Raw genomic sequence first — 26,679 nt, forward strand, 5'->3', positions numbered from 1 at the left:
TAGATCTTTCTCTTATAGGTCGTCTATAGGCAATCGGTCTTCTAGTTCTGTTTTCTAAACATTGTATTGACGCAAGTTCCTTTTTGGGTCAGGTGAGCATTATGATTGTATCATTCACTTTGATTCTTCTCCTCTTATTCATTTCTTTAATTGTCTGATAATTCCTATATTTCTTTTTAGGTTTCTAGAATTCTTCCATGAGGAATACCCCTTAGGTAATTTCAGGGGGCCAAAACGTTAACTTCTCAGACTTAGCCATATTTGCATTGATTACTGGAATTTCGTAAACCTAACCAATTTATTTTTCATGAAGTTCTACTTTGTAATTGATGTCCTGATAGTTAAGGCATCCCTTTATTATGCACACTGAATTGCTGTTTTCTCATTTGCACATTATACACTTATTTTCACTGTTGCCGTCACCTGTAGCACCTTTCCACAAACTGGGATTGTCTTTCTACTCATGTGATGTACAGAGTGATTGAATGTATAATTGTTTTTGAAGATCAACAGTACTTTTTTGTGATAGCAGGGTCATTGAATGGGATAATCCCTGTGATTGTATTAAACGATGTTGAGTGATTACTTTTGGAATATTGTTGTATATGTGTCTTTTTTATCCTCATTCCATTGGAATACCTGTTGCACCGTTTTTACCTCTAACATTCTAGCAAAGTCAGTTTTCCAGCAAACACCGGTGGACTTGTGCGAGGTGTAGGAAAGCACCCTCTGTCATGGCATGGTTACCCCCTTTTTCTGCCTGATGTCAGTGTATTTGACGGTGTTCACTGGTATCCTGCTAACCAGAACCCCAGTGGTTATGCTCTCTCCCAAAACTCTGTATTTCATGCACAATTGGGACACTGGTGCCCCATTATAATTCCCTAGTATGTGGTACCTAGGTACCCAGGGCATTGGGGTTCCAGGGGATCCCTTTGGGCTGCAGCATATATGTTGCCATGCATAGGGAGCCCAAGCAAAGGGCTCTGTAGGACTGCCATTGCAGCCTGCATGAAAAGGTGCGGACACCCTTTCACTGCCACTTTTTACTGCACCAGGTCACTTATAAGTCACCCCTATGGGAAGCCTTCTAGCCCAGAGGGCAGGGTGCAAGGTACCTGTGTGTAAGGAGCCCCCCATGAACTCAAGGCCCATTTTCCCGGACTTCGTGAGTGCGGGACACCATTTTACACGTGTACTGGACATAGGTCAATACCTATGTCCAGCTGCATAGTGGTAACTCCGAACATAGGCATGTTTGGTATCAAACATGTTGGAATCATACCCCAGTGCTTTTGCAAGCATTGGCTGTATGATCCCATGCACTCTGGGGGATCCTTAGACGGCCCCCAGTATTGCCATTACAGTTTCTGAGGGTTTCTGGCCAGCCCAGACAGAATTCTGCCTTCCTGTTGCTTAAGAAGCTCCAGCCCAGGAAGCCAAAACAAAGGATTTCCTTTGGGAGAGGGGTGTTACACCCTCCCCCTTTGGAAATACGTGTTACAGGCTTGGGAGGGGTAGCCTCCCCAAGCCACTGGCAATGCTTTGAAGGGCACATTTGATGTCTACACTGGTTCAGGGCCCCCAGTCCCTGCTCTGGTGCAAAACTGGACAAAGGAAAGCGGGGTTACCACTCCCCTGTCCTTCACCACCCCAGGGGTGGTGCTCAGACCTCCTCCAGAGGGTCCTGGGTTTTGCCATCTTGGATTCAAGGTTGGCAGGGAACTTTGGGACTATCTGAGTAGCTAGCACCAGCAGGTGACATCAGAGCCTCCTCCTGATAGGTGGTCGCCCAGCTAGGTGACCAATCCCCCTTTCAGGGCGATTTAGGGTCTCTCTTTTGGGTGGTTCCTCAGATTTGGATTGCAAGACTCCAACAGGATTCCTCTGCAACCTCCACTTTGACTTTTGACTGAAAAAACTGCATCTGGACTCTTCAGGACCCTACAGGCTGCGACAAAGAAGCAAGACGCCTCCAGCAACATTGTATCTCCGGCTCCTTCCAGCAACTGCAACATTTTCCCAGTCATACATCCTCTGAGGACAGCCTGTCTTCAGCCTGCATCAGAAGGAAGAGGGAATCTCCCTTGGGGTGAAGGAGTAACTCCCCTGCTTCTACAGGCACCAATTGCATCAACGACTGGCTGCGTGGATCCCCTCTCCTGCTGAGCTGCGTGGATCCTGCATCACAGGTGGTAGACTGAAGTGGTCCTGACGATCCTCTTTCCCAGGTGTCCAACTTGGGTGGAGGAAAGCCTTTGCCTGCCAACGAAGGACAGTACCCCCATGCACCTCGTCTTTTGCAGCTGCCTAGGCTTGTTGGCATCCTTTCCATGAGATCTTCAGACATCTTGAAGCTCGAGCCCCCAGGGCTCCTTCCTGCGACGCACAGCTGGGCCCTTTTTCGTAGTGCTGCGTGGGCCTCTTCTGCGATCTTCCTGTCCCCGTCCTGTGGGACTCTTGTGGGGGCAGCCGGAGCTTCTGTGGGCTCTCTGTGTTGCTGAGGGCCCCTTCTGACTACCCCCTCCTCGATAGAGTCCACCTGGTCCTTCCTGGTCCCCGGCATCTCCACTTTCCACCAACCATGAGTTTTGCGTGTGTCAAGGCTTGTTGGCAGAATATGAAGACTCAAACCCGACTGCAATCCTCGTTCCGGTGTGGGACATCACTTGCATCCTCCAGGAACTCGACTTTGTCTTCTTGGGTGCAGTTCTTCACTGGTGGCTTACCTTTTGCACCTTCAGCGAGGTAGGCAGGGGCTCCTGCCCTTCCTGGACTCAGCTTTGCTCCTTGGACTTGGTCCCCTTCTTCCACAGATCCTCTTGGCCAGGAATCCACTGTTGGTGTCTTGCAGTCTCTTCTGAGCTTTGCATCATTCTTCTTCTCTGTGTGTGATCTGGGGAATTTACAGTGATTTACTCCTGCTCTCCTGGTCGCTGGGGTTGGGTTTTGGTACTTACCTTTGGGCTTTCCTTGCACTCCCAGCCCCCTCTACACACTACATTTACGTAGGTGGGGGACCAACTTTTGCGTTCCACTTTCTTAGTATATGGTTTGTGCTACCCCTAGGGCTGTTTCTATTTATTGTGATTTTCACTAATTGCACTTTTTTCTAACGGTTTTTATGACTATTTCTGCATACTAGTGTATAAAATTTGTGTATTGCTTGCCTCCTAAGGGAGTATAGTCTCTAGGGTATTTTTGGCATTTGTGTCACCAAAATAAAGTACCTTTATTTTTGTAACACTGAAGGCCTAATTTATGAAAAGTTTGTGCCACCTTTGCATCATTTTTTTACGTAAGATCGGTGCAAATTTACAAAATATAATTGTATTTTGTATGTTTGCACCACTTTTGTGTAAAAACAAATGATGCAAAGGCAGCGCAAACTTTTCATAAATCAGGCCCTCAGTGTTTTCTTTCATGTGTGTAAGTACTGTGTGACCACAGTGGTATTGCATGAGCTTTGCATGTCTTCTAGATAAGCTTTGGCTGCTCATCCACAGCTACTTCTAGAGAGCCTGGCTTGTAGAGACTGACTAAACTACACTAAGAAGGGACACCTGGACCTGGTATAAGGTGTAAGTACCATAGGTACCCACAACACACCAGTCCAGCCTCCTACACAAGCTGGTGTGATATGTCTGACAAATTGGCAGAGTTGTCTTCATGAATGAGAGTGAGCTTTGTTCTACACATTTTACGAACCACCGTAGCTCCTAGAAATCAATAATCTTGGTACCAAGGGTCATGTTTTTGATTTCACTGAGATAAATCAGAATGTTAAAGAGCACCATACATGATATTGGGGATGTAGAAAAGAATGAACCCTATGTAACCTGGTAGGTGTGGATGTGTATGATAGAGGAAACTCTAGAAGCACCCGATATCACTGTTCCACTGATGCCGGCTAAGCACTGAGAAGTACTTGGTGGTCAATGACGTTGAATACTACCTAGAGGTACAGGAGAGTCAATGAACAGGGTGTGGCATAGTCTCTGCACTTAGGTAATTTTCCCTCATGTTTAGTAGTGTTGGTTCCCATATCCCTTTGAGGGGCTGAAGTCCCTATGACACCCTCATGCTCTGCCTCCCACCCATCCTGGACTGTCACACCCTCCTCCATCCATAGGCTCCTGCCTGCGCTTCATCTCTGGGGGTGTCTGTTGCCCTCCCCAGGGCAGCTCCTCCTACTGCTGCTGTCTCTGCTTTGGTCGGACTTAAAGCCAGCCTGACTCTCAGTTCGAGGCCCTCCTCCACCCACAGGCCACTGCCTGCACCTCATCCCTGGTGACCTAGTGATCAACTGCCAGTAAGTATCTTCTGTCTCTCTCTGTCTCTCTTTACTCCTGCCTTTTACTTCTGCCTTTACTTCTGTTTTACTTTGTTTTTCTTTTTCTCTCTCTTCTTTCATTTTCTCCCTCTTGCATCATCTCCCTCCTGCATTCTCCCCCCGCCGCTGCTGCCCTTCTGGCCCCACCCCTCTCCCACCAAGAAGCGCTTTCCCACCCTCCCACCTGACGGACCCCCGCCTCCCTCCCCTTTTCAATGGCAGCCGTGTGCAGCAGGCGCACCTTAGTAAGCCAGTCGTCGCTCGTCCGCACCTGGACTGTGCCCAATGCTACGGAACCTGGTTCTCAGCCTATCTGCTGGTTCGACGCCAGCACTCAACGCACCCTCAACGTGGGAAGATCATCATCCTACCATCAAGCTGACCGCAGGAACACCCATGGACCTTTTCTTGCCGTGCCTGCTCCAGCACCCTCCAAGGACCACCCAATGATCCCGCAGCAAGCACTGACAGCCACCTCAAGTGCATACTCCTCAACACACGCTCTTTCATCAAACATGCAGTAGAAGTCTGAGACCTCCTCGACTCAACAGCCCCGGACTTCGCCTTCTTCATGGAGACTTGATTCACCCCCACCGCTGCTCCAGACATCTCCGCTGCCATCCCAGACAACTACGAAATCATCCACAAGGACAAAGCCAACTGGCCTGAAGGAGGCATTGCCATAATCTACAAGAAAAACCACTGGCTGACTACCGCCTTTGAGTCACAGTATTAATCAATGCACGAGCAGCTACATTTCTAGATTCAGACAACCCAAACACCTCCTTGCATGGCACCCTCATCTACAGGCCACCCGGACCCCGACCCCAGTTCTGCGAAGACATTGCTGACCTTGTCGTCCCCAAGCACTCTTCTACTCCGACTACATCCTACTTGGCGACCTCAATTTCCACCTTGATACACTCAAGGACCCCAACACCTCAAACCTCTTAGACAACCTCACAACCCTCAGCCTCAAACAACTCGTCAACGTTCTCACCCACAGAACCGGATACATTCTTGCCACCTTTTTCTCAGCAGGGGAACACTTGGACCGATCACAAGTGCATCCACTTTACTTACACAAAGAAGACGGCATGCCACCATACATCCCGTCCCCTTGGCAGATGCTGGGGCAAAGCTATAGAAAAAAATCTCACCAACCCTCTCAACCACTCCCTCCCAATGTACGTAGCAGATACAAACGAAGCTGCAAGCAACCTACATCGCTGGCTCTCAGACTGCACCGACAGCGTAGCCCCCTAAGGAAATCAGCAAGGAATCAACAAAGCAAAGCACCCAAGTGGTTTACTCCTGACCTACATGAATCCAAGCGAGCCTGCAGCCAATTGGAATGAAAACAGAGGATCAGCAAACCTACCAAAGACCGCACAGCCTACAAAAATGCAGTCACCACACACCACCAGAACATCAGAGCCACTAAAAAAGCCACATTTCAAGCTCGTCTCTACCAACAGCAAAGAGCTCTCAGCCATCGTCAAAGAGTTCACGAACCCCGGGGCAGACACCTCATCCATCCCTCCCTCCCAAGACATCTGCAACAATCTCACCACTTTCTGTTACGATAAGATCCAGGACATCTATGAAGGCTTCAGGAACCAAAGCCCGTCAGCACCGTTCACAGCCACAAACCTTGCTCCTCACCAGATACTGAACTCCTGGACCCCCATCACCGTAAAGGACACCTAAAGACCGATGAACTCCATCCACTCCGGAGCACCCTCGAATCCATGCCCTCATCACATCCTCAACCTGGCCAGCACCACCATTGCACCGGAGCTCTACCGAACCATCAACCTATCCTTCGAGACTGCCACATTTCCCTCAGACTGGAAACACACTGAAATCAGCCCTCTACTAAGAAACCCATTGCCAACCTCAGGGAGCTGAAGAACTACAGACCCATCTCTATGCTCCTTTTCCCAGCCAAGGCAATGGAGAAAGCCATCAACCAGCAACTCACTGATTTCCTTGAGACACACTGGATCCTAGACCCATCCCAGTCCGGATTCAGAAGCAACCACGGCACCAAATTCGCACTCTTAGCAGCCATGTGTGCATCATACTGGACCGTGGAGGCACTGCAGCTTTCATTCTCCTTGACCTCTCTGCTGCAGTTGACACTGTCTCCCACTCCACCCTCTGCGACAGACTGCATGATGCCGGCATCTGAGACAAAGCCCTCAACTGGATCAGGTCTTTCCTCAATGGAACAACACAGAGTATCGGGCTACCACCGTTCACGTCAGATCCTAAAGACACTTGTTGCGGAGTGCCCTAAGGATCCTCACCCAGCCCAACACTTTTCAACATCTACATGGCCCCGCTCACTAAGACCAACAAACAACACGAGCTAAACATGATCTCCTATTTCGACGACACCCAACTGATTCTCTCCCTGTCCGAGGAGTCTGACCAAGCCAAGAGGAATTTCCACAATGGGATGAGAGCAGTCACCGCCTGGATGGAGGCCAGCTGCCTCAAGCTCAACTTGGACAAGACAAAGGTCCTTGTGATCGGCTCCACCCCTCCTGCTTGGAGTGACTGCTGGTGACCCACCGCTCTGGGTAACGCCCCCACAGACCCTATGCACAAACTGGACATCATCCTGGACTCCTCTCTATCAGTGACCTTGCAAGTAAACGCCGTCTCTTCACCAAGCTTCCACACCCCCAGTCTCCTGTGGAAGATTTTCAAATGGATTCCCTGTGACACGAGAAAGACAGTCACCCACACACTCATCACCAGCAAACTGGACTATGGCAATGCACTCTATGCCGGCATCACCAAGACACTTCAATCAAGACTTCAAAGAATCCAGAATGCAGCAGCCAGATTCATCCTGGACATCCCCCGACACAGCCAAATTTCCTCACACCTCAGATACCTACACTGGCTCCCAGTCAACAGTTGCAACACATACAAACTCCTGATCCACACCTTCAAGGCCCTGTACAACATAGGACTGGCATACCTAGGCCACGACCTCTCCTTCTACGAACCCAACAAGTGTCTCCGTGCCTCCCAGCTCGGCCTTGCAGCTGTCCCCAAGATCTGGAAAAGTACAGCAGGAGGAAGATCCTTCTCATACTTAGCAACCCAGACATGGATCACACTACCCCTCAAGCTCAGGCAGACCATATCACTAAAGCAGTTCAGGAAAGGCCTCAAGTTCTGGCACTTCGACTGAGCAGCACATCTACATTCAGTGCCTTACAAATCCATGACTGATTGATTGATTGACAGCATGACAATGATTCTGCTGGATTGTCTCATGCTTATACTCCCTGTGAGTCAAACCCAATCCCTGATTCAGCTCTTCTCCGAAACTTTGAAGCTTGCCTACCTCTAATCCTTTTTCTTCTAGTACAATTTATAGCCCTTTGCTGATCTTCAATGGCTCTTAAATGGATTCTTCTTCCATGCGGCGATTAAGTCAAGGGTTGTAAAGTGCAGTGGTTACATTCTTCTCCAGGTGGGCAGGGAACTCATTGGGTGACTACAAGTAAAGAGGGTTTATGTCGAGGAGCAAATTAGAAAATAATCAGATTGAAATGTATCACAGCTTCTCCAAAATGTAATTAATTCCTGGACACATAACCATATTGTTCTTTTGTTGAGCCCAATTTTCGACAGTAAAATTAATTAGGCTGTGATTTGAAGTGTTGTTTAGTTGGCAATTCTCTCTGCCTATTCATGCACTTAGTACATCTCTCTGTTACATTGGTTCATGCTACCTGCATCCAACTTTCAAAATGTTTTATGTACTTTTTGATGACCAGGAGGTAAGCGAACTTTCGTTCGAAAAGGTCCTTTGTTGTTTTTCTTTGAAAATAAATAAATAGAATTGGTCATCTCCATCTCATAAATTAATGTTATGGTCTGTGTGCGTTTTTTACGAGTCAGAGATCAAGTGATTCTATATTCAAATCTGTTACACAATTAAACCTGCAAAAGGCTAAAGTGTCTACTTTCAAAGTGTGAAGAGTTTACAATGATGGAAAGCCCTTGTGTACAGGGCTTGCAGAGACACTCCAGTACGTTTCCTGGGCATAACTCACAGCTGGAAATTGTAGGTCCCTAGAGAGCTTGCATAATCGTTGTTGCACTTTTCTGACAGCACGCCGATAACCACGCTAAATAGCCAGAAGGCTAAAAAAAAGTGTGTTACTGGGAAATGCTACTTCTGCCTCGCTTTAACGGATGCAGGAAGTGGTGCAAAACGATACTTTCCGGCCGTCTCAAGGGAGGGAGAAGTGGGGGCAGGGGCCCTCGGGAGAGGATGCCCATTCACAACACAAAATATATTCTCATATCTGTGTAGGGAGGTTTCTGTACATTAACCAGTGCAGTGCTTAATTTGTAAATGACAACGTGCCGGTGCCCAAAGCTCTCATCTGAAACACGCGGCTGCTGCAATTGAATATGCGAGCACAGAATACTGAGGCAGAGTAATCTTGAAGCCATCTCGGGTCTCTTCAATCTATTTACAGCCTCTCCCTGCCACTTCAGCTCACTCTTTCACCTTTCTGTTTTCTCTCTCTATGACGCTATTTCGTTTTTATCTTCCTCCATCTTTCTCAAATGTGTCTTTTGCTCACAGTAAATCCTTGAAGCAGAAAAATAAGTGCAGTCCCGCAGAAATAGAAACCACCAACACAAATTAAGCACTGAACCAGTGACTCTTACAGTGGTGGCTAGCGGCGTGCAGAAGGGGTGGGACACGGTGTGGGGTAGGTGGGATGGGGTGAATAAAAATGAAATTCATCACACAAAAAAAAAATGAACACTTACCTATTCGCTGCACCCGCTCCTCTCCTCTGCAGGCAGGCACAGGCTCACTGCGGAGCAGCATCAGGATTGGCTGGGAGCGCCCAGCTAGGATACTCCCAGGAAGACTGGGAGCCTGTGCAGGCTCTCTCCAGCCTAGAAAAAGTGTTTCTGGGCTGGAGAGAGCCCTGTGCGCATGTGTGTTTGGCCAGCCCGAGACGGCCGGCCAAACACACATGTGCTCTGAGGGGGAATGCTGAGCAGTCCTCCTCACTCTGTGGCCCCATCCCTTTTACTAAAAAACAATTATAAACATAGTTCATTATCGTTTTTTAGTAAAAGGTTTGCAGCTGCACCTGTCACATCACCTGTGTTGTCAGCAATTTAAAAAATCATGGGTTTATTGACAAGGGGTCTGATTTAGAGTGAGGTTACTCCATCGGGGAGATGGAGTATTTTACTCCGTTGTCCTGATGGAATATTTGCACTCTAATTTTAGAGCTGTCCACTGCCCTAAGGGACATCTTTTACATTGGCAGGGTCTGCCATCTGGGTGTTTCTACCCAATAATTTAAAGTTTGATGGACGTCACACTCTGCATGCCGGAGGCATACAGCAAACTATAAATGTTTTTTTTTTTTTTTTTCAAAAACAAAACCCCAAAGCAGGATTTTGTTTTGGAAAATATTTTTAAAAATGACCCCTTGCCATTGGCGTTTTGAGATTGGGTTGTTTTGCAGTTTTCACTGCCCCTTACTGTCACCTTTTACCTGGAGAAGAAGAACAGTGAAAAATTTGCCTTTTGTTCACCCACTCTAAATAGGGCAGATAGACAAATCGTAAAACCTTTGTCTGCCCTTATTTCGTTGTCCCATCAGAAATGTATGTTCACTGCAGACTCAGAGCATTCTGCACTGCTGGCATACTGAACGTCCACAAATCTCTAAATGAGGAGGACGGACCGTCAGTTTTCAGCTAAAGCAACAGTGTACCCTCTCCACCAAACTCTAAAAGGGGCCATATGTTACCTATTACATTTTTCAATTTAACATAATAACGTAGAATTCATTTGAAGGTGGATGAGAAACATCTGACCCATTAATAGTATTAACCTTGAGGTGTAACGATTTGGATTCCGACACAAATAGCACATTATCACGCTTATGAAATTTCATCTCACCTCCCCCACAATCATACCCAAAAAACAGCAGATCAGGCCAATATGCTTGTCAACATTCTCCAAACGTGAATATTTAGTTCAGCAATACTTTGACTCTGGACCAGACTTGACATTAGGAATAGCTGCTGCCTCCAATTGAGTTACCAAGTGAAACAGACCTATGCTCATCAGTGTTGTTAGGGTAACCTTCTTCGTTTTTGTGCAGTCCCTCTAAAATTAGCAGCATTGTTTCTGCCACATTGTTGGTTCTTCAGCCTCAATTTCCTTTTGATGTTTACACAAAAATAGCATTGGGGTTTAAGCACTTTCTTATGTTTCTGTAAATGTGAAATACTGGATAGGTCACGTCTGACAGAGGAAACCACAAACTGGCTGAGGAACAGGTCTTCTTTTGGGAGTGGATAGAATGGAGGAGGAGATCTTCAGCTATCCAGTCAGGCAAACAGACCTAAGGGAAAGCCCACAATTTTCTTGTAGATATATATGTATCACCATATATCATATAGACGTAAGGATGTCATAATGATTCCACAATATTGACTACCATTATATCATTTACAAAGAATATATGTCTAGATTTACTATTCTTATATTCACATCTACTTACCTTGACAATATAATGGTACTCAATATTGTTGAGTTGTTGTAAGTGGATGCCCATAGTTAAACTTTAAGTATGTGGTCGAAAAGCAGTACATCTGTTTTTGTGATTTAAGCTTTGCATCAAAACAAGAGGGGGTTGAAGTTAAAGGGGATTTATGTCACAATGTCAAGGTACAAAATATCACCCTGCTATAACACTGTATACACAATATTGACTACCACAATATTGTAAAGGTAGTCCATATACCTTGAACCCATATTTAAATTGTGAAGGTGGGCAGATATGAAGTTAAGCTTACTAAATCTATACCTAGCTATATATACTTGTGACAGACATGACATCTTTGGTGTGGTCTTCCTCTCTCTCCTCCTGATTTTTTGTTGTTGTTGTTGGCATTAGGACTATGTGCACTTTACCACTGCTAACAAGTGCTACAGCGCTTGTGCTCTCTCCTTTAATCATGGTAAAATGGGCTTACATCTAGTTGGCACATTGAATTTACGTTTATATCCCTAGAATATGTTACCATAGGTAGTTAGGTCCTGTAAATTAGATGCTACTAGTGGGCCCGCAGCACTCTTTGTGCCACCCATTGAAACAGCTTTTCAAAACATTTCTCAGGGCTGCCATTGCAGCCTTTAGTGAAGTTTCAAACTGCCATTTTGACTTAGCAAAGCAAACCTTTTTTCCAGGCCTGAACCTTCCCTTTTAATACTTATACGTGACTGCTAAAATAAGCCTTAAACAACCCATTGGGCAGGGTGCATTGTATTTAAAAAAGTAGGGATGTGTTTTTATGTTTCACGTGTCCTGTTAGTGAAACACTTCTAAATTTGTTTTTCAACTAACGTAAGGTCGACCTCTCCTATAGGATAACATTGGGTTACATCATTACATTTAATAAGTGCTAAATTGTGATTGTGAACAGGTAAAAAAGTCATATTTGGTTTGAAATGTACTGTAATTTAAAATTCTCTTTAATGGTAAAGTTGAATTTTAAGTCACAATTCTGAAAATGCTACTTTTAGAAAGTTGGCATTTTCTTGTCCTAACCATTTGGTGGCTGCAACTGCAACCTATATCCTGAGTCATGTGACTAGCTGTAGCTGCCAGTTGGCCTTTGTCTATTCTTCCCAGACAATTAGACACTAGGGTTTAGGTGTGGTCAGGAGCTGGGGGTGGGCAGAGCTGTTCCCTGTCCCACTTTGACTTCAATAGGGGCTCCCTCCAGCATACATAAATAAACCTAACATTGGTCTTTTTGTGACCCTAGACTTCTTGGAGCCTTGACAGGGGAAGAAAGGAACTTTCCAGAACTAGATGTGAGGGTGTTTCTCCACTTCAAAGATTGGCACCAGTATAAACACTGGATCCTCAGACCAAATCATCAGCATACTCCTGGACCTGTAGACCAATGGTTCCCAACCTGTGGTCCGGGGACCCCTGGGGGTCCGCGAAGCCTTCTCAGGGGGTCCACGAGAGCTTAGAAAGTTAAAAAATGTTAACAAATATTGACATACTAGGTCCCCAGCTTCCACTAATGGCTTAGGCAGGGGTCCCCCAGATTCCAATGATGATTCAGTGGGGGTCCCTGGGTTCCATTAATGTTAAAGTGGGGGTCCACAGATATGAAAAGGTTGGGAACCACTGCTGTAGACTACAGAAAAAAGACTGCCTTGTTCCCCACGGAACTGCCCTGCTGCTTGAGGACTGCCTAGTTCCCCATGGAACTGCCCTGCTGCTACCAGAGGACTGCTCTGCTGTTTGAGGCCTGCCTTGTTCCCCAAACAATTGTCCTGCTGCCTGAGGCCTGCCCTGCTCTCAGTGAAGGAAGATTGGACCTGCTCCCTAGCTTGGTGCTGCTCTGAACTACTTTGTGTCAAGGGGGTGTTCCATGAGTGCACTTGGGCATTCCAACTCCATCACTCATGGTCAAAATATTGTCAATGTATTTGTGACCCTGTTTCCAAAGAAAGGTCTAGTGAGGTAAACAGAATATTAAAAAATATTTTGATTAGGCTAATAGCAGGGTTCACATGTTCATTTAGTTTGGCATGGTCAGTTTATCTGAAGCTATAGACTGTTTTGATCTGTTGTTTTGAATGGACTGCCAGTTTTTAGGTCCTTATTCGAAACCCACTTAGTATACTATTACAATATTCTGGTCAATTTGTGCTGGTCTTAGCTTGTTGGGGCTGAGTTACCAGGGTAGATGCTAGCTAAAAACCTCCCTAAAATCTCAGATCTGCCCCAATTAGACCATTTTTTCAACAAATTCTAGAAAAGGACATGGTAGCCTGTAACATTTTGACAGGCTACGGATATTTAGTTGGATAGTCCTACTACAGTATCCATGAATTGATAATTCAGCTAATTGCATAGCAATGCACCTCTAGTGGGAGTGGTGCTAGTCCACTGCAGTGTCTCCAGTTTCTTTTAGTTTGAGCAGAGTTTTTAGCAGCAGTTTTTTTTGTGTACTGATTAACAGTATACTTCATCAGGGTTTAACTGTTTGTTTCTCTGTATGGTGTGTACGTATAAGGTGTGTTGTGCAGAATGTACCAGTTCCATTTAGAACTAGAGCACCAGTGATATCATCATTGGAATGTTAAAGCTGGTGCTGAAGTGGTGAAGAATGCAAGTTAGTTAGTAGTTGAAGAGATAGAAGTCAGCTTGGTAATACCTGAGTAACAGAACAGAGAAGCAAAGATGTATATTCAGTGTCCCCAGAGAAGCCTTTGCACATGCAGCCCTTTCAGTAGCTTTTAGTTTTGTAGCACTTTGTCAGACCTATTCTGAGAGAGGTCTCAGGCTAGTGCATGTGAATATGGTGTTCGATAAGCCAAACTTCTTTTCTCACTTTGAGAAAAGAAGGTTGAGAGTTAAGTTCTGTGGTAACCATTACTCTGGTGAAACATCATAATTGTCTTATATGCCAGCTTTGGGTACTGAGACTATTCCCTGGCTGAAACAGAAAACACATAGGTAAGACTGTGAGAATATGAGGTGGGATAAGAAGGTACGGATTGTCTGATAAGGGTTTAGAAGTTATTTTATTAGCTACTAGAACAAATTGTGGACACTACTAAACATCATAGTAAAGGATACTCTCAATGACAAATGTCATTGAAGGTATTATCGTAATAGGTAGAATGAGACACACAGCAAGTTATTAGATTGCATTTAAAAACCATTATACCAATGCATTGATTAATAATATATGTTCTACGGGTTCTCTTAAACTGTGACTGAACTTATTTATATCCACATCTGGTACACAGCAGAGTGATTAACAGATAACTAAGGTTCAAGCCTGCAAAAGGTTTGCTTATTTGCACAATACACCTGAAACATGTCAAAAAGGGACACTTTGGGCTTCATTCACAAAGGTAAAGTACATTTTTGAGTGATTTACATGTTCGAGTAAGTTTACTACTTTTTACTACTTTTTGCTTATTCACAAGATCTGAGTATAAAGTACTATTGAAAAGAAACAGTAGTAAGTCCAGCACCACGCATGGCCAACCACTGGTACTGCAACACCTTCCCACAGAAAAATAATAGAGGTACTGTATTAAACTAAATCCCTTTAATAAATAATGATAAGTTCAACTAACTTATTGAAAATAGTTTACAATAATAATAAATATAATTTAATGTTAACAAATTGATAAAATAGTACACATTGTTTACTTAACATTTTACACCATATTTGGAATTTATTAATGTAACCATTTTTTTTTTTAAATATAACTAATTAATTTTTATTATTCTACACATCACGGTCAATAATTATTTCTACATAATAATTAATTTCTTTAGGTGGGAATTTATTTTTAATTTCAACTTCAAAAATCGAAATATCTTTTTTTTAATATATCTCCATTTAGTAAAAACAAATTTCAAAATTAAGATAATAGTGCTATGGCATTTTCTATTTTGTTCTATTCAAGTGTTTACAATAATATTTAATATACACATACTTTAATATTTATTTTAAAATAAATAATTTTGCCTATACTTTACCTAAAGTATAGGGAAAATTAAAAGAACTATTACAAGTAAGGAGAAAGATGCTTTAGAGGGGTTTCAGGGAATCACTCTTATCTGTAATTCCAATGAAAGGTGAATGCATTTGCAGAATTAATCAATTGTAATCGAAAGTATGTAGGAAGGTGAAAAAAAATATTTACATATTAGAGAACATTACAGAAAGAGAGAAAATTGACACCTTCTTTTACTGAGCTACATTTTATGTCAACACTGAAACAAATATTTGTGCTAGAATAATTAAAGATTTAACTATTTTACATTTGCATTTGAGTTCACAGACACAAGGCATATTTCCATGGTTTCAGACCGATTCAAATGTAACAACATTATGCATTCCCACAGAGAGAAGAGTACACCTGTAGGTAATTTTGTGACTCTAAGGTGTTTTTTTTTTACAATTAAAGGAAGTATATAGGAAGTATATTCTCTTAGAGTGAACATTAGGAAGCATGTACACAAATTAGATATTTAATAGTAAGTTGTGAAAACACCACTGCCATAACATTCTTTGGAAGTTATCCAACAATGGATGGGGTGTCATTTGTTCTGATAGCAGCTCACTTTGAGAAGAGAGTTTAATCAAAACCATGAGGTTAGCATGCATCATTGTGTTGATTTTAATAATTCTCAATCTTTTAACTTCTCTCCATTCACAATTCTAAGATGGGATTGTTGGACCATAAGGAAAGAGTCCTGTATTTCTGAATGTTGCTTCAGTTCTGAATTTTCTCTAATGAATTAATAGGTTTATAAACTTGGAAAGAAAATAATTCTAGAAGAGGCACTTCTGTTTGACTGGATTTGTTGGCAGTTGTGCAATGGAGATTTCTCATTTGTTAAACCTGGAAATCACCAAACATGTCAGTAGACATAAACCTATGCAACTATACAGATCAGAAGCTTTGGTTTCAGTTTATTTTTTCTGAAGAATAATTTACTGTTGCTCTTTTACTCTAATCTATTTTTGTCATTGGGGTTGAATTTTTTTTAATCAAATGCTTCACCTTAAAGAAGGGAATGATTCAAGATCATGTACATCTCATATTGCAGGAAAGGCAAATGGAGAAGCTTATATTGGGCTTAAAGGATCTTGTCTCGGACATATGCAGTACTTCTTTTAGTGGTGCATGGTTAGCTTATTTATGAACTTCAGGATTCTGTGGCGAGGCTGGTAAAAGGAGGGATGTTTTTCCAAATGATGGGTGAAATGTTCCAAAGGATTATCTCCTGTCAATTTGCTCATACATTTTTTGACTTCAAGACTGGCAATGGAATAACTCTTCTGCACTATTAACCTCCTGTGTTGCTTTGTGTTTTTTTGCTAAGTAGGTGCACCAACTGGCCATTATTAATATGTAGGTGATGCTTCAGGTGCGGAAGATGGTGCGGGCTTTAAAGGGAAGTTAGTGCAGGTCTTCAAGTTGAAAGGGAAGTGATCATATTTATTTAGTTCTTTGTTAAAGCAAGCAGATACCTGCAATAAACTCTCAGAATGACCACTATGGCTTAGTGGACATCATTGAGTAGGGTGCTTCTGTCAGAAAGGTGGAATACCACCATCACTTGGTCAGGTCGTTCTGAAAGTCACTTCATCAAAGATTAATTTTATTCTACAAAGAAGTGGGAGTTGCGACTGCTACAAGACAGCATACATTTTCATGGTGATGTGTTTTGTAATGTAAAAATTGCAGTTGATAAAACAATCTGAATGAAATTGCATTTGTGGAGAGTTATGGTGGGAATCTGTCCAGAGAGAAATTTCTGGATCTGCACTTGCATGATGCAGCTGACTATGTGAAACAATTTTGTTTTTGTTACATTTTAGCTGCTGTAGCCACTTAATATGTGGGAGTGGATAATGGTGAAACAGTCTTTGAGTCAATAAATGCCCTGGATAAAGAAAACATTCAAATGGACTTGGCTGTATTAAAGAACACTGTTTCTGAGGTTGATAATGATGACATCAAGGAAAGATTAGAAACATATAGGCTGCTGATAGTTTTATTTGGCATTAGATATAAGTATGTGTTGCATTGAATTCAAAGCCACCTGTACATGCAAAATGTGCTTACCCCTGTAGTGGCCAGTTTAAACTGTAACACCAGCAAAAATCTCCAATTCTCATAAGGCAAGGAATTCAGCTGGCTTATATCACGGAGCATTATCATTGGTCCAATCGGGAGCTAATACAGGAATTTCTTGTCCTCCATCACACGGCCTCTCCTGTTCAGGTCAGAGATCTGTAAATCAGCACATTCTGTGTTCCTTGAAGGAATGGCTTAGGAAAGACCTTCAAAGAGACTATTGCCGTACTTCAGCACAGACATTTTGGCTTTGCCTAGCACCAAAAATGTCATCTGTGGTGCCAAGTGTGAAGTAACTTTTACCTAGTGCAGTTGTAGAAACATTAAACTATGGTTCAAATGGACTTGCTAGCTGCTCATTAATCGGGTCATCTCACACAGCAGCATACACCAGAGCCAAGTAGCCATGATAGTTTTTGTCTGCTTGTTTTTGAAGCTCAGAGGCATTTTTCTGTCCTTTCATACTGTTCATATGTTCTAGGAGAAGTAAAAGAAAAGAAAGGGGAAGGTTACAGACCACGTCAGAAGATAACGGAATAATAAAAATTTAGATTAGACCTTTAGAAAATCAGATCTTATAAAATAGGGTCACATTTGTACCAACAGCAACAACAACATACCTTCAACCTAAGATCAAACTTCGTAAATATATAAGAATGATGAGGTTGAGATTAATTTCTTAGAGTTGCGAGCTGAATTATTCAGAAAGCATCCAGTAAATAAAGAGTTTAGTGTAACATTATTAAAAAGAGAATGAGCTATTGTAGTAACTACTTAAAATAAACATCTTGAAATCAAAGTGGCTGATAAAGGAGAACCCCTTGACGGAATTAATCAACATGGTAAATGCAAGAGGTTTGGAGGCAGTTGCAAATAAAAATACTTATCTGGAATGTAATATTGATTTCACATGAAAATAATCTTAACTAAGTGATATAGTAATATTGGAAGACAAACAAAAAGAGAGGATTTCAGCAATCACTAAAATGATTTTTACAATCAGAATACCAAAGTCTCTGTAGTTTATTTGAAGCTTGTTACAAAAGTCTTCAGTAAAACCACCTGGAAGGGACATAATCTCTGGAATGAAATCATTGCTACAACTACTAGCACTAAACATAGATAACATAATTAAACCACTTATAAGGTCGTTCTGGATGTATATCGAAGGCACGAGAGAGTGCCTCAGTGAATTGAGAGATTTCCTACTTCTAGAAGAAGATGTTCTTTTCACATTAGATGTTCAATTCCTCTTTATGCATATACCCCATAAACAACGTCAAGAAAATGTGCATTTGTTCCAACTTTGGGTAGCAGATTAATATGCAAATAAAAGTCTTCTTGAAGCAGTTAATGCATTTGATTCTCTGCCAACAATGTGTTTTTTTTACAAAAAACACTATTTTCAGTTAAAAGGAACAGTAATGCGCTCAAATGTGGCACCATTAAATGCCAACATATTGAAGTATTATTATGAACACAAAAACATTTTGAACAAAATACGATTAGAAGGAATACTTCTTCAAAGACAGCAATAAATTAAAATATTAAATATTTGGTGAGCAGAATATGAAGTTCTGATGAAATTCCCTGATTATTTGAATAACACTAATCAAAGCATACAATTTAGTATTAAAATCAGATGGACGTTAATGCATTTCCTGGATGTCACAATAACACCTCTCCTGGATGACACAATAACACCACTAGGAAAGAATCCAAAATTAACCTTTGCACTAAGCCCAATGATAAAATCACATATTCAGACCCTCATAGTTACCTTTCATCATTAAAACCTTATCAGAGGATACCATTTGGAGGCTGTCCATTGTTCAGACTCATAATGTAGCAGGTTACAGTCTTAAGTGGTAGGAACAGGAACCATTACATGATGGCGGGAACTGAAGCGGTTATACTCACTGTTAATTTGATCATTATTTCATGAATTTATGTTGTGATTGTATGGAATAATTTGAAATAAATGAAATAATAACTTATGATACTTCATATACAGACACTCATGTGTAGTAGCAGATTGCATATTTGATTAAATATGCACAAAGTATTTGAATATGTTGCATTTTTGTTACCTTTTATTATTAGAACTGCTGCACATTGTGTGGCATTTCTAAACCCTGTTTAATCTCTGATTGGCGGACCGTGTGGGACCACTGCCCACTCTGACAAAGTGAGTAGTGCAAGTACTAACATTTTGTCTCATTCATTGGAAAATTGGCGGTTTTATTCTTAAATTTATAAAAAATGTATACTGGCAAGACATTACACAACAACAAAAAAGCAGATGGAATGATCCTTATTTGAGGGATGTTTAAACACAGCTTGTAATACACATGCAGACATGGAATTACTATTGCAAACATACATCCAATGCATACAGTCATAAAATTGAAAACAGCACTATGTATTAATTGAGCACCTATCAATGCACCCTCTACTCTGGCTAATGCTGTGTATGTTAATGACATCTTGATTTTGAGTGTTCCAGACTGCATGCTTCTTATGGAAACTTAGTTCTGTGAAGACTACACAAGCAAAAATAAGCTAACCCATAGTCTATCGTACTAAGGTGGTGAAACATGAAGATAGAAAGAAGGGTAGCTATTGTTTTAACAACTAAATGAAAAAATCCACTCTTCGCCTGTGATGATGTCTATACAAAAACAAGGCTTTACTGATTAAACCAGACCCGATAAGAAAAACACCTTTGAGACCTTGGTTGTCTATTGAATTTCAGGAGAACTTTGTAGATCCATTTGAGAAATGACTGGCTACTGAACTGGGCCCTTCTAGATTCCTAATAATAAGAGACTTCAATATCTGAATGGGCTTCTGATCAATAAGGACACTTTGCTAAGGAACACCCTTTCTCATATCAAATGTCATTATTTCAGTGTTGTTATGCACTGGAGTAATGCATATTATGGGATAGAATTACAACCAGTGCAATGGTCAGATCATTTTTAATTATCTTTTCAGATTCACCGTCTTAACTAATCACACTTAAAGGAACCCAGTAAAGCAGATAGTGTTAAATTTGTTAAAAACTGCCTTTGACAGAAAAAATGACGATCTAGAAACATTTAATTTACAAAATATTTATGTACCATGATATTAATCTGTTGAGTCCCTGCCAAAAAGAAGAGTCTGCGCAATGTAGATAAAATAAATAAATAGCAAGTATTTTGTTTTCAGTACAATAAAAATATTTCGATGAACACGAAAACTTATGCAGTAACTTAAGAACAGAGGATAGGTAGAAACAGTATTGGACGAGGCTAAAACGAAATCATTGTCAAAATTAGGAAATTAATTCGTCCAAAAATGTATTGGGCAAAAAGTGATAAAATTACATTCATCAGAAAATATACAGTAACTTTGTATAAAGTTACAAAATAATTCAGACATTTTTGGAAACTGATTGAAATAGATGGCATGTTTAAAAAATCATCAAGTACCAGTGACAGACCTGTGTTCCAAGAAATATCTAATGAAAAGGGTGTGTGTGAGTGTGTGTGTTTGTGCATGTTTGTATGCCTTGTAACATCTGCTTGCACATTGCAATGTGGCACTTAATGTGTTCTGTTCAGGTCATGGAGGAACAAGGCTGTGTTGGATATTTACCATCTATTCCTGAGGGCCAAAGTTAGAGAGGCATTCACGATTTCCACAATTAATATCCATTGGGTAATGTACAGTCAACAGCTCTGAGCGGGGATTCTTTTGCATAGTGTTAGGATAGACTGAAACCCAGCACTGGCACTGGGTACAAGTTGGGAAACCAAGCCCTGCTTCCTTCAATAGAGAAGCAAAAGACAGCCATAAACGGGGTGCAGTACCCACTCACACACCCGGGACCGGTACTAATGCACCTGATGCACTGATGCTAGCTATGCCTGTGTCCGGACCGATTTGCAATCTTTTATTTTAACCAACAGTATTTATTGTTAAAGAAAAGTGAATCTTACCTTTTAAAATTGTTTAGTTGTGATTCGGGGTTGTATCAATCACTGTCTGTTGGCCTAACACAGTCTCCACCATTTAATTCGAAGCTCTTGTGGTGTCACTTCCTTTAAAGACATCAAGGGTCAAAGTTATATTTACAGTTAGAGGAAGAGGGAGGCAGGAAACAGAACTATGCAGAGGAAATCGCCAATTATTACCCAATTGCATCAAGCCCCATTCAGTGATTTCTAATTTTTTTTCCAAGGAGGTTTGAGACACCAATTCATAAACTGATTTTTTTAACTACCAGCAAAACAAGCACTGCTCAGATTTCACTCCGACACAGAAACCTCAGTGGAGAAAGATATTTTCTCACCCGTAATCCAGATTCACTTGAAAATAAGAATTTGTTCCTGAATCTGTGTTGCAAGGTGTACAAAATGAGGCGTTTTTCATATAAATTCTTTACGTATAACTTGGTAAAATTTGTGTGGTAAAATCAGTGCTTGAAATGGAAAAATAGAAGTGCCGGTACTCCCCAAATTAAACTATTATGTTTTTCGTAATACGTGCAGGTATTCAATCTCTCAAAATAAAAAAAACTGCCAGTACTCAGTACTCCACAGTACCGGACTATTTAAAGCAGTAGGTAAAATACTGCATCTTCTGAGTGTAGCAGCTCAAAGCTGGGGAAAAAGTGCAGTACTATTACCAAATTATTCCCCCTTTTGAGATATAGAAATCAGAATTGGGTGGTAATGCCGCAGCTCAGAACCCCCCCCCCCCCCCCCCGTTATGGATTTACTATAGGCGTGGTAACTACCACCTCAAATGTAGGGCAACTCAGAATGAGGCCCAAACTCTCAAACTACGAGTGTGAGGAAATAATGGTGATAAATTCCTCGTCAAGTATAGAACAGGAAACGAGCCGGATGAATCATTGAAAGATGTACTTTCGTGTAGAAACACCGGCAAGCCCAAGCGTTCGCACGGCAATTTAAAAAAGTCAGTAGTGTGAATCGTTAGTAATTGAAACAAAACGGTTGCTCAAAAGACCGGAAATGCCATTGATAGATTTGTCAGACTACGTCAGAACGTGTGACTGCTATGGCGCAACCTCCCTGTGACCTGCAGGTCATTCCAGACGTGCCAAGTCTCAGCGAGTTAGGAGGAGCCACGCTTCGGAGTAAACACTTCTAGACGCTGCAGGCTTCTCTTTAAATGTTATTTTATCACTCACATTATCAAAAAATAATTTCTACTAGTGGGTGTGTTGGGATCGTGCACATGTAGAACGTCCACAACCCATTGGATGAATGCCTTGGACGTGTTTTGTGAAGTGCCTCGTTGAAGAGCAAGTGAGCGGTGCCTGGGCAGCATACTGCATGTAGCTGTATTTTAAGGGATCCTCGTTTAGAGTCTGATGGAAGAAGAGCCACCCCTTACTAGAACAGCTTCCTTTGTGGAAAGAAATTTGGCGGCCTTGACTGCTGCTGGTGAATAAAGTAAATGCATACAAAAAGTGATGGATGGAATGCTTGAATTAACCTGTAAATTACTAGGGGTTGCATCCCAGTTCATACTTATTTTGCACACCATGCCACCTCAGTTTGGGCCCACCTATATGCAAATCAGTCTTGACCCTCCTACAGTGGGAACAGTGCAGCCCGACCTTCTAAACCAGGTCCTCCCTGACCTGGAGCACAAGCCACACCGGACCGATTTTGCTCTAGTTAGGGCTCATTGAGGTATAGCTTGGTTCCAGTGACAAAGTGTGCAAGGGACCCACATCTGAGCATTCCCATCCCACTTAGGTTGACACACTGAAGTGTACAAAAAAGGTGATGCAATTAATTTCAGTCACTGGTAATTACTCGGGCCACACCTTAGACAAAGTGCTTTTGAGAACTAAGAAACTGATCTTGGGTTACTTCTGTTTTGGTTGGCAGTTCAGGCTGTACTGTTCCCATTAGATCAGAGTCAAAAATTATTTGCATATAGCTTGGTCCATACTGAGGTGGTATGGTGTACAAAATAATAAGGGAAAGTGTTGATAGTGTCAAAAACAGCACATGCTGCATGTTTATCAATGACTGCAGCTGCTGCACTTTAAACTGAATCATTAGTGCCAACTGAGAAGGGTGCTGCTGTTTGCATGACCTTCATTCAGACAGTTTCTTTCGCCCCTCTGAAGATTGTCATCCCAGGCTTGGGCCCAGCTTGCCCATGTCAAAACCTGGCCATGGCTGGAGGAGTAAAACAAATGTGTTCCCGACCCCTCAAACTCATGGAGATCCCATTCTATTTAGAGTCGGGGAAGTGCTGTGCTTACACAGGACAGACGTGCAAAACTCCCTATTAGTGAAGGTGCAGAGAATAAAGACCTATGTATTTGTATTAAATGTCGTTTAGGGGTGTCCGGTATTGTGTGTAAAGTGTGATACTTATGTTCCAGGAAAATCACCCTGAGCTAAACATAATATTATTATTGTTGTAATAGTGACCACATCACACAAGATTACATTAGTGGCCACCATATGCAAGATCACTTTAGTACATCAGGGAGGGTTGTCAGCAGAAATTTAACAAGCACTGGCAAAGCCAGTAGGTCTTGCCTATACAAGAGCTCGCCTATACAAGAGCTATTGGCTTAGGCAATGTGTTTACCATGTTGTACAGTACACCAGTATGGCTGCTCAAGGTGGTTTGGAGTGTGGAGGATTGAACTGGACCAGGGTGAATTAATGTGGACTGGAGTGGGGTGGATTAAAGTGGATTGTATTGGAGTAGGATGGATTGGGGTGGTGTGGATGGACTGGATTGGAGTGAGGTGGATTGGATAGCAGTGAACATGATTGGAGTGGGTGGATTGGTTGGATTTGAGTGCTATGGGTTGAATTGGAGTAGGGTTGGTTGGATTGGAGTGGAGTGAGATGTATTAGAGTCGGGTGGGTTGGATTGGAGTGGGGTGGATCCGACTGATGTGAGGTGGATTGGACTCGAGTGGATTGGAATGGAGTGGGGTGGGGTGGGGTGTATTGGAATGGGGTGAGGTGTATTGGATTGAAGTGTGGTAGACTAGACAGGGCTGAATTGGGGTGGATTGGATTGGTGTGGGGTGGGGTAGACTGGATTGTAGATGGGTGGATTGTGGTGGATTTTAGTGGGGTAAATTGGGATGGAGTGGGGTGGACTGGATTGGAGTGGGGCAAAGTGGAGAGGGGCAGATTGTTTTGGATTAAAGTTGTGCAGATTGGAGTAGGGAAGATTGAAATGGATTGGAGTGGGGCAGATTGGAGTGGAGCGGTTTGTATTGGGACATATTGTTTTGGAATAGAGTGGGGCATACTAGAGTAGGACTGATTGTTTTGGATTGGAGTGAGGTAGATTGGAGTGGGGCAGATTGTATTAGTGTGGCTTAGAGTGGGGTGGATTGGCGTGAAGTGGGTGGATTGGATTGGGTTGGGTTGGTGTGGAGTGGACTGGATGTGAGTGGGGTGGATTAGAGTGGGGTGATTTGGGATGGAGTAGGGTGGATTGGACCGTAGTGGGGCATATTGTTTTGGATTGGAGTGGGGCTGACTGGGTTGGGGCGAACAGGAGTGAGACAGATTATTTTAGGTTGGAGTGGGGCAGGTTGGAGTAGAACAGATTGGAGTTGGGCAGATTCTTTTGGATTAAAGTGGGGCAGATTGGAGTGAGGTAGGTTTGAGTGGGGCAGATTGCTTTGGATTGCAGTGGGGCAGATTGTTTTAGATTGGCCAGATTAGAGTGGGGTAGATTTTTTTAGATTGGAGTGCGCCAAAATGTTTTGGATTGGAGTGAGGCAGATTGGAGTCGGGTAGATGGGAGTGGGGTATATTGTATTGGAGTGGTGTAGTTTGCTTTGGATTGGAGTGGGGCCAACTGGGGTGGGGCAGATTAGATTGGGGTGGGTTGGGAGAATTGAAGTGGGGTGGGGTGCAGTGGGGTGGATTGATGTGGGCTGAGGTGGGGTGGATTATAGTGGGGCGGATTGTAGTGTGGAGGATTGTGGTGTACTGCGCCATTATGTGTTAAAGTATAATTTCAGAAATGGCACATAATAAAGAAACAATGTCGCTTTGCATTATTTAGAACAAGACCATCGTCATCTTTTGAGAACAGTGCCTACCAGCAAAAACAAAAGAAACGAGTGCAACGTGAGAAAAGATAATGTAGCAAATTAAAAGAAAGTTAGCTATGAAAATAAAACTTTGCAATTATGTTTGTTCTGCTGGACACGTTTCTGACAGTCACACACCTTCTGTTTGAAGGGCACTAAAAGTTCAAAAGGACAAAATAATACCAGTAACAGCCATCACTGCAACACCCCTGGCACCAGGACAATCATTTTTTAATGTCTCTCCAGCACCACAATTTAGCACTCAAATATTAGTATTTAATGTATTTGGGAAATCTTGCCATTTTTCTTCAAATACAGCTTATGAGTTCTGAAAAATAGACACATTTCAAAGTCTAAGTAAAATGTAACTTTATTTTGGTCGAAGCCATAAAAGTTTCAGTAAAATCCGATAAATATACAATGTGTAGTTGAATACAGACTCTTAATGTTTGTATACATATATTAATTCAACCAGAAAAGCTTCTAGTAGTGGCTTTACACAGGAGAGCTACTTACAGGTAGCTGGAGAGCTACCAGTAACTCACAAGCTACTTGCTGGAGAAGCTGATGTAGATGAATCTTTCCCAAAGAACCCATTTGTTCTCACTTTTGATATTTGGGGGTAATTCACAAAGGCATGTAAGAGTACGTGAGACTACTACAGAAGAACTCTTTTATGCACTCCTACGTTGCCGTTGTGAGTTGGCCCCTTCCAATTCCAGGAAGGCTTTGCTATATACTTTTTTTGCAATGGACTATACTTTTTAATATTCTATGATTCTTTGAAGTTGAATGAGAGCTCTTTATCAATCAATCAAGCAATCAGGAATTTGTAAAGCGTGCTACTCACCCGTGAGGGTCTCAAGGCGATAAGGAGGAAGGGGGGAGGAGAGGGGGACGTGCTACTATGGCTCAAACAGCCAGGTCTCGAGAAGTTTCCTGAAGGTAAGGAGGTCTTTGGTCTGGCGCAGGTGGGTGGGAAGAGTGTTCCACGTTTTTGCGGCGAGGTGCGAGAATGATCTACCACCAGTTGTAGTTCTGTGGACGTGTAGGGTGGTTGCGAGGGCGAGGTCGGCGGAGCGGAGATGCTGGGTAGGGGTGTAGAAGGAGAGACGTCTGTTGAGGTATTCTGGTCCGGTGTTGTGCAGTGCTTTGTAAGCATGGATGAGGAGTTTGAAGGTGATTCTCTTGTAGACTGGAAGTCAGTGCAGGTTTCTCAATTGATCTGTGATGTGGCAGTGGCAGGGGATGTCCAGGATGAGGCGTGCGGAAGCGTTCTGGATGCATTGCAGCCTCTTCTGGAGTTTGGCCGTGGTTCCTGCGTAGAGGGCATTGCCGTAGTCCAGTTTGCTGCTTACGAGGGCTTGGATGACTGTTCTTCTGGTTTCGGTGGGTATCCATTTCTAGATCTTTCTGAGTATGCGGAGGGTGTTGGAGCAGGAGGAGGAGATGGCGTTGACTTGCTGGGTCATGGGTAATGAGGAGTCCAAGATAAATCCTAGGTTGTGTGCGTGGTCGGTGGGAGTC

General features: G+C 42.6%; 1 long non-coding RNA gene across 5 annotated transcripts in view; it reads right to left on the reverse strand.

Moving 5' to 3' along the window:
• Window positions 1–13,971: 13,971 nt before the first annotated feature.
• The window catches only part of LOC138265550 (uncharacterized), a 205,383-nt gene continuing 192,675 nt past the window's right edge, over window positions 13,972–26,679 (reverse strand). For all 5 annotated transcript variants that reach the window (XR_011199378.1, XR_011199379.1, XR_011199381.1 and 2 more), the window contains 2 exons: window positions 21,032–21,133; window positions 13,972–17,522 (listed from right to left, as the gene is read on the reverse strand). This is a non-coding gene — a long non-coding RNA (uncharacterized lncRNA). The remainder of the gene's footprint in view (window positions 17,523–21,031; window positions 21,134–26,679) is intronic.

Source organism: Pleurodeles waltl, chromosome 11 (assembly GCF_031143425.1).
Source record: "Pleurodeles waltl isolate 20211129_DDA chromosome 11, aPleWal1.hap1.20221129, whole genome shotgun sequence".
Lineage (NCBI taxonomy): Eukaryota > Metazoa > Chordata > Amphibia > Caudata > Salamandridae > Pleurodeles > Pleurodeles waltl.